Consider the following 9,807-nt stretch of genomic DNA (forward strand, 5'->3'; position numbering starts at 1 on the left):
TGTTTTTTCAACAATTACAACACTATATACCTTTAATGTGGACAAAATTATTCATCATCTTTACGGGAAATTTTTCAGACTAATATACTGCTTGAAAAACAAATATATATTGAACGGGAAGACACAGGTGTGTTGGTGGGGTTTTAGTATGCCCGGGTCACATAGATTGAAATGAGACAAATTTTTAGCGGTAAATACCAAAAGAAATAAATCAACAAAAGTATATAAGTCTACGTTTAACGTTTATACTTATGGAAAAAAACATAGTTAAATAAAAAAGTTCTCTTTTTCTTTATAACAGAAACAATGGCCGTATATTTTAACACAACAAACAACAACAGTTCTGGATATTTAAATCTGCCACTTAGCTGTTATAAACAGTCAGCTCACCTTAATCACTGATAATATGATTAACTGTCTTGACTGACGAACACACGCACACTTCGCAACACTGCTGACATTCCCTATGCGTAATAATGCTTGGACGGACACATGAACTGAACCGGAATCCGTGTTCTTTCAAGACTTGAATCTAATATTCCTCGCCTTCAGGTATTATTTTGCCCATAACCACACTGGTTCGACTGGAACCGGAAGTGCAGGAATTTTCTATCAATAGAAAAATGATAAATATCAATATCCGTAATGAAAAATAACGCAAACTTATTTCCTTATATGCGTTAATAAATAAAAAACAACATTATTCGGAGCACATTTACAACTCGGTAAGTTAAAAGAACGGAAGAGCTTAAACAGTTTTTAGAGCATGACAGTAAACTTGGTCACATGACTGATTTTCATCAACTGTAAATGTGTGTAAAATATTTTTTTTTGTAAAATAAGACTATCCGTATAGTATACATATAAATCTAATTAAACCAGAAAAAAAATGTTACAGAATTTCACATTAAAGTGTATTAGCTGGATATATGTTGCGAATAATGTTTTGTTCCGAAACATTTTATGCTGATCACGAACATATACATGTGGAGGCATTCTATGTAACAACAATTTCTATTTTTTATGTGATTACAGAACCATTTCCTTATGTTTTTTTCTGTTTTTTTTTTTTTTTTTAATTTTATTATTTGTTTGTTTGGGTTATACGTCACATCGACACAGTATAGGTCATATCGCGACGTTCCAGCTTTACTGGTGGAGGAAGACCTCAGGTGCCCTTCCGTGCATTATTTCAGGCACGAACGGGCACCTGAGTAGAACCACCGACGTTCCGGAAGCTAGCTGGATAGCTTCCTCACATGAAAGAATCCAAAATCCCTGTTGGGATTCGAACCCACAGCGGTGAGCGGGCAAGTAGTTTGAAGTCAACGCCCTTAACCACTCGCCTCGGACGTTTAATTTTATTAATAAGTTTTTAACAGATAGAGCTTATATTACTCTTTAAGGAATCATTTATACAGTATCTACATTGTCTTCATAATATAAAGTTAAACTAAATCGAAGAAGAAAATAAAGCTTCTTGTAAACGATTAAAGAAAAAATTAACCCTTAATTTTTCATGTTTAAGATATTTTCTGAGTCTGGAGTTCTGAGTTTCAACATTTTCATTTAAATAAGATAAACATATGTTACCTTAAAACAATAATTGGTTTGAAAAATCCCTCTAGAACGGGTTTCCATTGTCGCCATGACAACTTGGGGTAACATACAGGCTGTTGGTTGTAGATGACATCTCTTTAACATGGGCCAGCTGATGAAGTGTTTCTAAATCATGCCACCGGAATTTAATCTTTAGATGTGCGAACCCCGCATCAACTGAACACCGCGCATGTCCTTAAAATATTTTTTTTTGTTAGAATATTGAAAAGCCTTAATTACCTGCTGCGATTTGAAGTGCTTTTTAACAATACTACAGTGTTCATGATACATATATTTTGTATTTTGTCTTAACCAACGCAACCAGCCCTAAAATATAACGAATGCTTGTTAAAATATAGTCCAATAAGTAATTAATTACACAATCTATACACAAATTAAGTCTTTTAACTTTAGAGAAAATAGTAAGACCAAGTTAAAAGACTGATATTTTAACTGTGTACAGACTTGGTAAAATGATAGAAAAATCCCTAAAATGTTAAAGCACTGGTATTCATTTGCTTTCAAAACTAAATATACTGGTGCAGCAGTACTTGTATTTGTACTGATACTATATGAGTTGACAAGTAGTGGTTTGTAGTATGTTAGTAGATATATCCCTAGTACTGATGTATATCTGATTTTTATAAGATGGTAGTTTAGAGTATATATTTAAACATATTGTCCTTATATCATTGTAAATATTTTGCTACAAAATAAAAAAAATATTCAGGATAAAAGTAAGATGGACAAACTTTTCCTCTGAGTCACGTGTGGCAACACTACGCCTTATGCACTCATTATATAGATCACGTTCAAATAAAATTACAAAAAGAATATCTAAGTAAAACATAAATTTGAAGTTTTTAAAACCACGATTTTTGTAAACACGGGCATAGGAATTATGATATCGTCCGAATAAAAATCACATGCATTCTTTTAAATTCTTTAGTGTATTGAATCTTATAAAAAATACGCTTTGAAAAAATTCAAGCATGGCAGATATTTGTTTAAATTATTTATAAGTGTATTGCTACATTATTGTTCTTTTCCTATTATTACAAATTTTCCTATTATTACCTTTTTGTGCGAGAAGAACGTGGTCCCGCAGTGCCGTCGTTGCACTAGTGTCACATTTTTCCACGTCTGAAAAATCAAAGTCAGTATCTCTCGAAAAATCTGTTTTGTGAGTTGATAGGTGTTCTTTCAAAGTAATCCGAGTAGAGGGATTTCAGATCCTATGAATGACAAAAAAATAATGAATAAAAAACGGATATAAAAATTTGGAATCAGCCAGGATACGAACTCGATTTGTTTGAATGTGAGGCCACTGCATTATCCACTGAGCTATTCTCTCAGCAATTCTTAAGCGTGCTAATTAATCAATAAAAGACAATATTAAATCTAAAAAACTTTTTTTTTCATTCCATGATCTATATTATTTTATTGCTTGCATATTCTAAATGAATTATAGAAACATATTCTAAATGAATAATGAAAAAGAGTATTAAAGTAACTTGCGGCTGATTAGCAACCTAAATTTAGATTAGTCTATAAAATATGAAAGCAATTGATTAACCCCTATAATAGACTTAGATCTAATTAAGATCAAAACAACCTAAATATACATGTATTCTATTTAAAGGCACCGATGTACGTTGCCGATTAATTTATTCTTCTGTCTATTCTTGGTGTACTGTGGATATACAGACTAATAATAATACAGTACAGTACAGTAGTGAGTACAGTACTGTAAACGTCAGTGTTAAATTTAATACCAACAGTAAATATTTATCAATTCGATGCTCTGATTAATAAACATGATATGTTTTTGTTGCTGTTTTTCATAAATTATACATTATAGACACTTACTTCTAACTCCTCCTCCATCATATAAACTTTTCTGTGAATCCTAACGATAATAGATCTACACTTAAAAACAATAACACACGATAAAAAACATTTCCGTGTTTACATGTGTATACGCAATAAGAGTGACGTCATTTAAATCGCTGTAGTGCACATTTATTGTAGTGTCATTAACAGTGTGGCAATACCACGTGACATTGACGTCATTTTCGGCATCATTTCCAAGACAAATGTTGCTCGATTCGGAAAAGAAAATAGCCGTAAATATTTTATTTCTGTACCAATTTCTTTGGGATATGCACCAGTCTACGGGGAAAAATATAAGCTTTCCATAGAATATTGGATCTTTCGTCAGTATATAAGCCGTTTATCAAACACTTTGCCTAAACCTTGGAAGATTGCTTGTTTTAGAGCGGGCTTCTCAGTTGCAAGCTCCTTTTCGTTTTCTGGCGTTATCTGGTCTACGCCATGATCTAAAAAAACGTCAGGTTTACATCAACCGGGAGTACGCGAAGGCAAAACTCTTACCTAAATATGTTCATTTTTTTTATAATGAATGACATAAATCTTACATTTTTCTTCAATTGTCAAATCTGGCACCAGTTCCAAGTCGAAAAAAAAGGACTACAGTTTTAAAGCCCGATTTTAGAATCCGTTGCAAATGCGCAAAGCAACATGCCTTCCGTTCTCTTTCTATAATTGTGTAACCATGAAAAAACTTTTATTTTCTATACAATTTACATAAACACAAATGAATATTTAAATAATTTTTCCTCGCTTGCGATATTTAAGTGATTTTAAAAGTAGTAAAATTGTTTGTCTGTACTGCAGTATTTGTAAAGAAATTGATTTACTCTTTAATCATTGTTCTTTCACACGTAATGATTATGAACATTTATTTGTGTTATGTAGCAATAACTAAACATGGAATAGAAAACAGAAACCCTAAATTTCCCCTAAAACGGCAAAATTGAAAATGTTTCAGGCCTCTGATTGACTTAGCTGGCCTGTCCAATGAACGTGCAAATTCCGGATCACTTCGATTTGTATGCTGTAAAAAGGGTTTACGCCTCGACGCGCGGCAATTTTAAAGTCAAATGTTATTCTTTTGTAAAGAGCCATTTGTATATATATAAAGAACCTGTAGCAATCTTTTAGTATATGATGGATTAAGCTTTTTAACACAGTGGCACTCGTTGATAAAAATATTTTTATATCCTGTTTTCATACCCACGGTAACCGTTTTCGTGAACTGGATTTATAACTTCGTTAACTTAAGAACACTATTAAACACTATCTATTTTATAATTGCATTTATTTCTGTTGATGAACTGCATATCTGACAAATTTAGTTAATTATATCAGTCAACTCAGCTTTTATCAGAGAGCTCAACCAATATACATTGTAAAGAGAGGAAGGGAACGGAATATTTGTGGTTTGAAAACATTTAAATCGAGTAGAACTTTTTTAACAATAATGTCTCTTTCAACTGAATAAAAACGATAGGGCTATTTGGGACTATTTCTTATCGATGTGGCCATTGGCTGTAAATGCATGGATTATTGCACGCGGCATGACCTGCAAATGTCCTAAACAGGCTTTTTGTAGCCCATTTTAAGATTAAAAAAGGATCGCACATTAAAATCTAAAACATGATAAACGTGACGCATATACTAAATAAGTGAATTATCTGATATGTAAATAAAGAAGTAAGTCATTTGACAGTTGAAGGATAAGAATTGAAATTACTCTTCAAATGTAATCGTAATTTTACTAAGGCCTTATGTTAGCTATCAATTATTCAATTGGCGCATCAGTGGCATATGGACCCCAGTCATAGATCTTGCCGATGTTGCTATTTACAGCTGTTAATGTAAATATTATATACATGTAATTATTGATAATCATGTTTGAATGTTTTGTTTCAAGAAATTTTTTGATTTTGATCGATGGATGTTGGGTTTGTAAAATCATTTATCTGTTAACTATTTTCTACTTTGTTTACTCCACATGGCGTCCATTCTCGTTCTTATTCATGGCTATTTTGGGTCTTTTTGATAAATAGAGAATTATAAGTAATGCAACTAAGTAACAATTCTATCAGATTTACAAGGCCAAAGTTCCAAGTTCAAATTGTGTTTTAGTTTATCAAAACTCTATAGAACTTTATTATACAACAATTCCAGAAAAATATATACCTTTTAAAAGTCTCTCTTTTGAGGACAGAAGAACCTGTTTCGTCACATTCACGAGTGTCAGTGTGTTGTCAGAATAAACTGAAAAAAATACCTTTAGCTTAACAAACACTCGCGTTTAAAGTGTAACCCTTTCCATATCATACAAAAGTGTTTTTTATATTAACTCTTTCTCTCACTGAGAGCACATATATTTCTTATCAATTTCGCAATTGTGAAATAGAATAAAACACATTTAACTACATAGGAAAAGATGAGCAATACATTTTCCGACAGGACTAAATCTACGTGATTTGACGTGCACTATTGCGATACAAGTAAGTGTTTTGCTATAAGGAACAATCAGTTTTTCATAATCTCTCTGTGAAAGATCAACAATGAAAAACTAAATAGTAGAAAGAGAACGGGTAGGCATGTTGCATCGCATTTGCAACGGATTCTAAAATCGGCTTTAAACTGTAGTCCTTTTTTTTCGACTTGAAACTGGTGCCAGATTTGACAATTGAAGTAAAATGTAAGATTTATGTCATTCATTATAAAAATATGAACATATTTAGGTAGAGTTTTGCCTTCCGTACTCCCGGTTGATGTAAACCTACTTTCTAATTATGGCCCGTAGACCAGATAACGCCCAAAAAACGAAATAGCTTGCAACTGAAGCCCGCTCTAATACAAGCAACTTCCAAGGTTAGGCAAAGTGTTTGATAAAACGGCTGCATTTTTTTACTTGGGGACCATATGCCGATTTTCATGGAATGGCACTTCCGTGTCACATTGAAGGTTCCATGATGAACCCGCCGTATATGATAACACATCTCGGATGTTTCAAAATTCTAAATTTTTACCAGTTCAATATGCTTAAATGTAAAAATTCTGCTTGAGCCGTGCTAGGGGGCCTGACGGTAACTTGCACTTTCCAGTACCGTCCATGAACAGGCTCAATCAAACCGAGCCTGCAACATTTTCAATTTTGCCGTGTTGGGCTTTCTTTAGGGATTCTGTATTTATCTATATTATATACTGACGAAGATCCAATATTCTATGGAAAGCTTATATTTTTCCCCGTAGACTGGTGCATATCCCAAAGAAATTGGTACAGAAATAAAATATTTACGGCTATTTTCTTTTCCGAATCGAGCAACATTTGTCTTGGAAATGATGCCGAAAATGACGTCAATGTCACGTGGTATTGCCACACTGATTAAGACCGGTTTTCTCGCGTCGTGCGTCAAATGTAACTTATTTTTATCAATTTACAGAAACACCTGTTCAAAGCTTTGTCTAACACTATCTGGCTGAACAATATTCTTCTCTTTGGTTTACGTGGTAGACAGGAGCATCAAACAATGCTGTGGGAAGATGTAGTGCTACTCACAACTGCATCAGGGAGAGAGTACTTAGCTTTTACTGAGAGGTTGACTAAGACAAAGGACGGCATCGCTAGTGACCCAAAGGATTTTGTGCCAAAAATGTTCGCACAACCAGGTTTTGTAAAAGTTTATCATGTATAAACCGATGAAATTAGTGTTTTACTTTTACATTGTAGATCCTATATATGACATCAAAATCGTAAAAATCGTAATCTATACTAACAATCTACTAAACAGACTGGACATACACAGCTCATGTAAAATCTTGAAAACCGCTCATTAAATCAAATTTAAAAAAAATCGCAAACATTTCAACTATGAAAAAACTGTGTTCAGTGTTGTTATATTTTTCTGGTCCTTCGAAATCATTAATGCCAGCACTTTAAAGTGTTGAGAATTGAGTATCGCTCAAGCCGGTGCTAGGGGGCGTGAGGGATGTTGCACTTATTCATTATCTCTCATGTACAGACTCAATCAAACCGAGTCTGCAATTCTCTTGTAGTTTTGTTGTGATTAATGGTTCCGAGGGATCATTCAGTTTCCAGATTTTTATACTTCACAACATCAGGTGTCAAGTGCTGTGTGGCAGCCGTAAAAAGTTGCCCCGTACTTCACTTCAGTGTTGTTATATTTTTCTGGTCCTTCGGGATCATTGATGCCAGCACTTTTAAGTGTTGAGAATTGAGTACTGCTCAAGCCGGTGCTAGGGGGCGTAAGGGATGTTGCACTTATTCATTATCCCTCATGTACAGACTCAATCAAACTGAGTCTGCAATTCTCATGTATTTTTGTTGTTATTAATGCTTCCGAGGGATCACTTTGTTTCCGGATTTTTTTACTTCACAACAGCAGGTGTCAAGTGTTGTGTAGCAGCCGTAAAAAGTTGCCCCGTACTTTACTTCAGTGTTGTTATATTTTTCTGGTCCTTCGGAATAATTGAGTCTAGCACTTTTAAGTGTTGATAATTGAGTACCGCTCAAGCCGGTGCTAGGGAGCGTGAGGGATGTTGCACTTATTCATTTTCCCTCATGTACAGACTCAATCAAACTGAGTCTGCAACTCTCTTGTAATTTTGTTGTGATTGATGCTTCCGAGGGATAACTTTGTTTCCAGATTTTTATACTTCACAACAACCGGTGTCAAGTGTTGTGTGGCAGCCGTAAAAAGTAGCCCAGTACTTCACTTCATTGTTGTTATATTTTTCTGCTCCTTCAGGATCATTGATGCTAGCACTTTTAAGTTTTGAGTGTCTCTTGTTGTTTCTCGTCTACGGTAAGTATCTTCCCTTGTCCCTGGTTTATATTTATTTTATTTCTTCCCCCCCCCCCCCTTCCCCGTGTCTCATGTCCCCTTCCCCTGTGCCTTTTGACATTGTGGGCTTTAACCGAGCCTGCAACATTTTCAATTTAGCCGTGTTGGGCTTTCTTTAGGGATTCTATATTTATCTATCTTATATTAAATCATTTATTTGTTTTGTTTTATTTCCTTATAAGTTACTTATTATGTATTCTGATGTAGTGGTTTGCCTGCCCGTACTCTGCCTTGTGCCCTGTCCTGTTTTTCTTTGGGGTCCTCCTGGGCTCCTTGCCGCTGGCGCTTGTTGCTGGGTTGGGTGGGGGCTGCGTTCATTGAATGCCGCCTTTCCTTGTCGATCTTGTTTATCATATTTTGAGAATTAAGAACCGTTTAAGCCGGTACTAGGGGGCGTGAGGGATGTTGCACTTATTCATTATCCCTCATGTACAGACTCAATCAAATAGATAAATACAGAATCCCTAAAGAAAGCCCAACACGGCAAAAATTGAAAATGTTGCAGGCTCGGTTTGATTGAGCCTGTTCATGGACGGTACGTGAAGTTACCGTCCACGCCCCCTAGCACCGGCTTAAGCAGAATTCAACATTTAAACATGAAATAGTAAAATTTTGAATTTAGAAACATCCGCAGATGTGTTCATACGGCGGTTTTCATGGAACCTTCAATGTGACACAGTAGTGCCATTCCATGAAAAGCGGGGTATGGTCCCGAGTCTACAATTCTCTTGTATTTTTGTGGTAAATGCTTCCGAGGTATCACTTTGTTTCCAGATTTTTATATAGATGGTATTGACTTATCTATATTTGAACGTGCTTTGTAGGAGACAAGGACTGTCCAGTAGAAATGTAGAAATGATATGCAGAAAATCGTCCAGACAAGATGAAGACCCCTGACTCTAAGTTTTATGTTGGGTTGAATCCTAACTACAAGCCAGGAAGTGACATAAGCTGGTTCATGAATTCGGCGATGGGCAAAAACAAGTTAGGAACAATTGCAAAGGTCATGTCAGAGAAACCAAACTGCCAGGTAGACATACTAACCACATTGGGAGGAAGACAACTGTTACAGAGAAACGAAGGAATGAAGTACCAGGCATTCATGTTGCTAAGTTGGTTGGACACAAAACTCTAATGTCACTGAACTCTTATTACACCATGTCTATAGATGAACTGATAACAATGTCTGATAACGCACACGCATTAAACAAAGTAACTGCATCAACATCTACCAGTGGCAGTATGGAGGAGCAAGAAATGGCTGATACCGAGTTGGACACCGAGTTGTTAGCCGCATCTCAAAAAATCGAATAAATAAATATATTAGAACAATTACGTTATTGCTTGATTTTATTCCAGTCTGAAAAATTGCTGCGGAACATATGTAGTAAACAGGTCATTATATCGGGCAAGTGCACCTTTAGTCCATTACTGGCTAACTTGGTTGAAAGTTGCCCTCGGTTTA

General features: G+C 35.1%; 1 long non-coding RNA gene across 1 annotated transcript; it reads right to left on the reverse strand.

Moving 5' to 3' along the window:
- Positions 1-395: 395 nt before the first annotated feature.
- On the reverse strand, positions 396-3,184 carry LOC132734637 (uncharacterized). The gene is made up of 3 exons (XR_009626350.1): positions 2,677-3,184; positions 1,594-1,794; positions 396-609 (listed from the first exon to the last, which is right to left on the reverse strand). It is a non-coding gene; the product is annotated as an uncharacterized LOC132734637 (long non-coding RNA).
- Between the last annotated feature and the right edge of the window lie 6,623 nt (positions 3,185-9,807).

The sequence above is a fragment of the Ruditapes philippinarum genome, unplaced genomic scaffold (assembly GCF_026571515.1).
Source record: "Ruditapes philippinarum isolate M1 unplaced genomic scaffold, ASM2657151v2 ctg11077_1_1_1_1, whole genome shotgun sequence".
In the NCBI taxonomy this organism is placed as follows: Eukaryota; Metazoa; Mollusca; class Bivalvia; order Venerida; family Veneridae; genus Ruditapes; species Ruditapes philippinarum.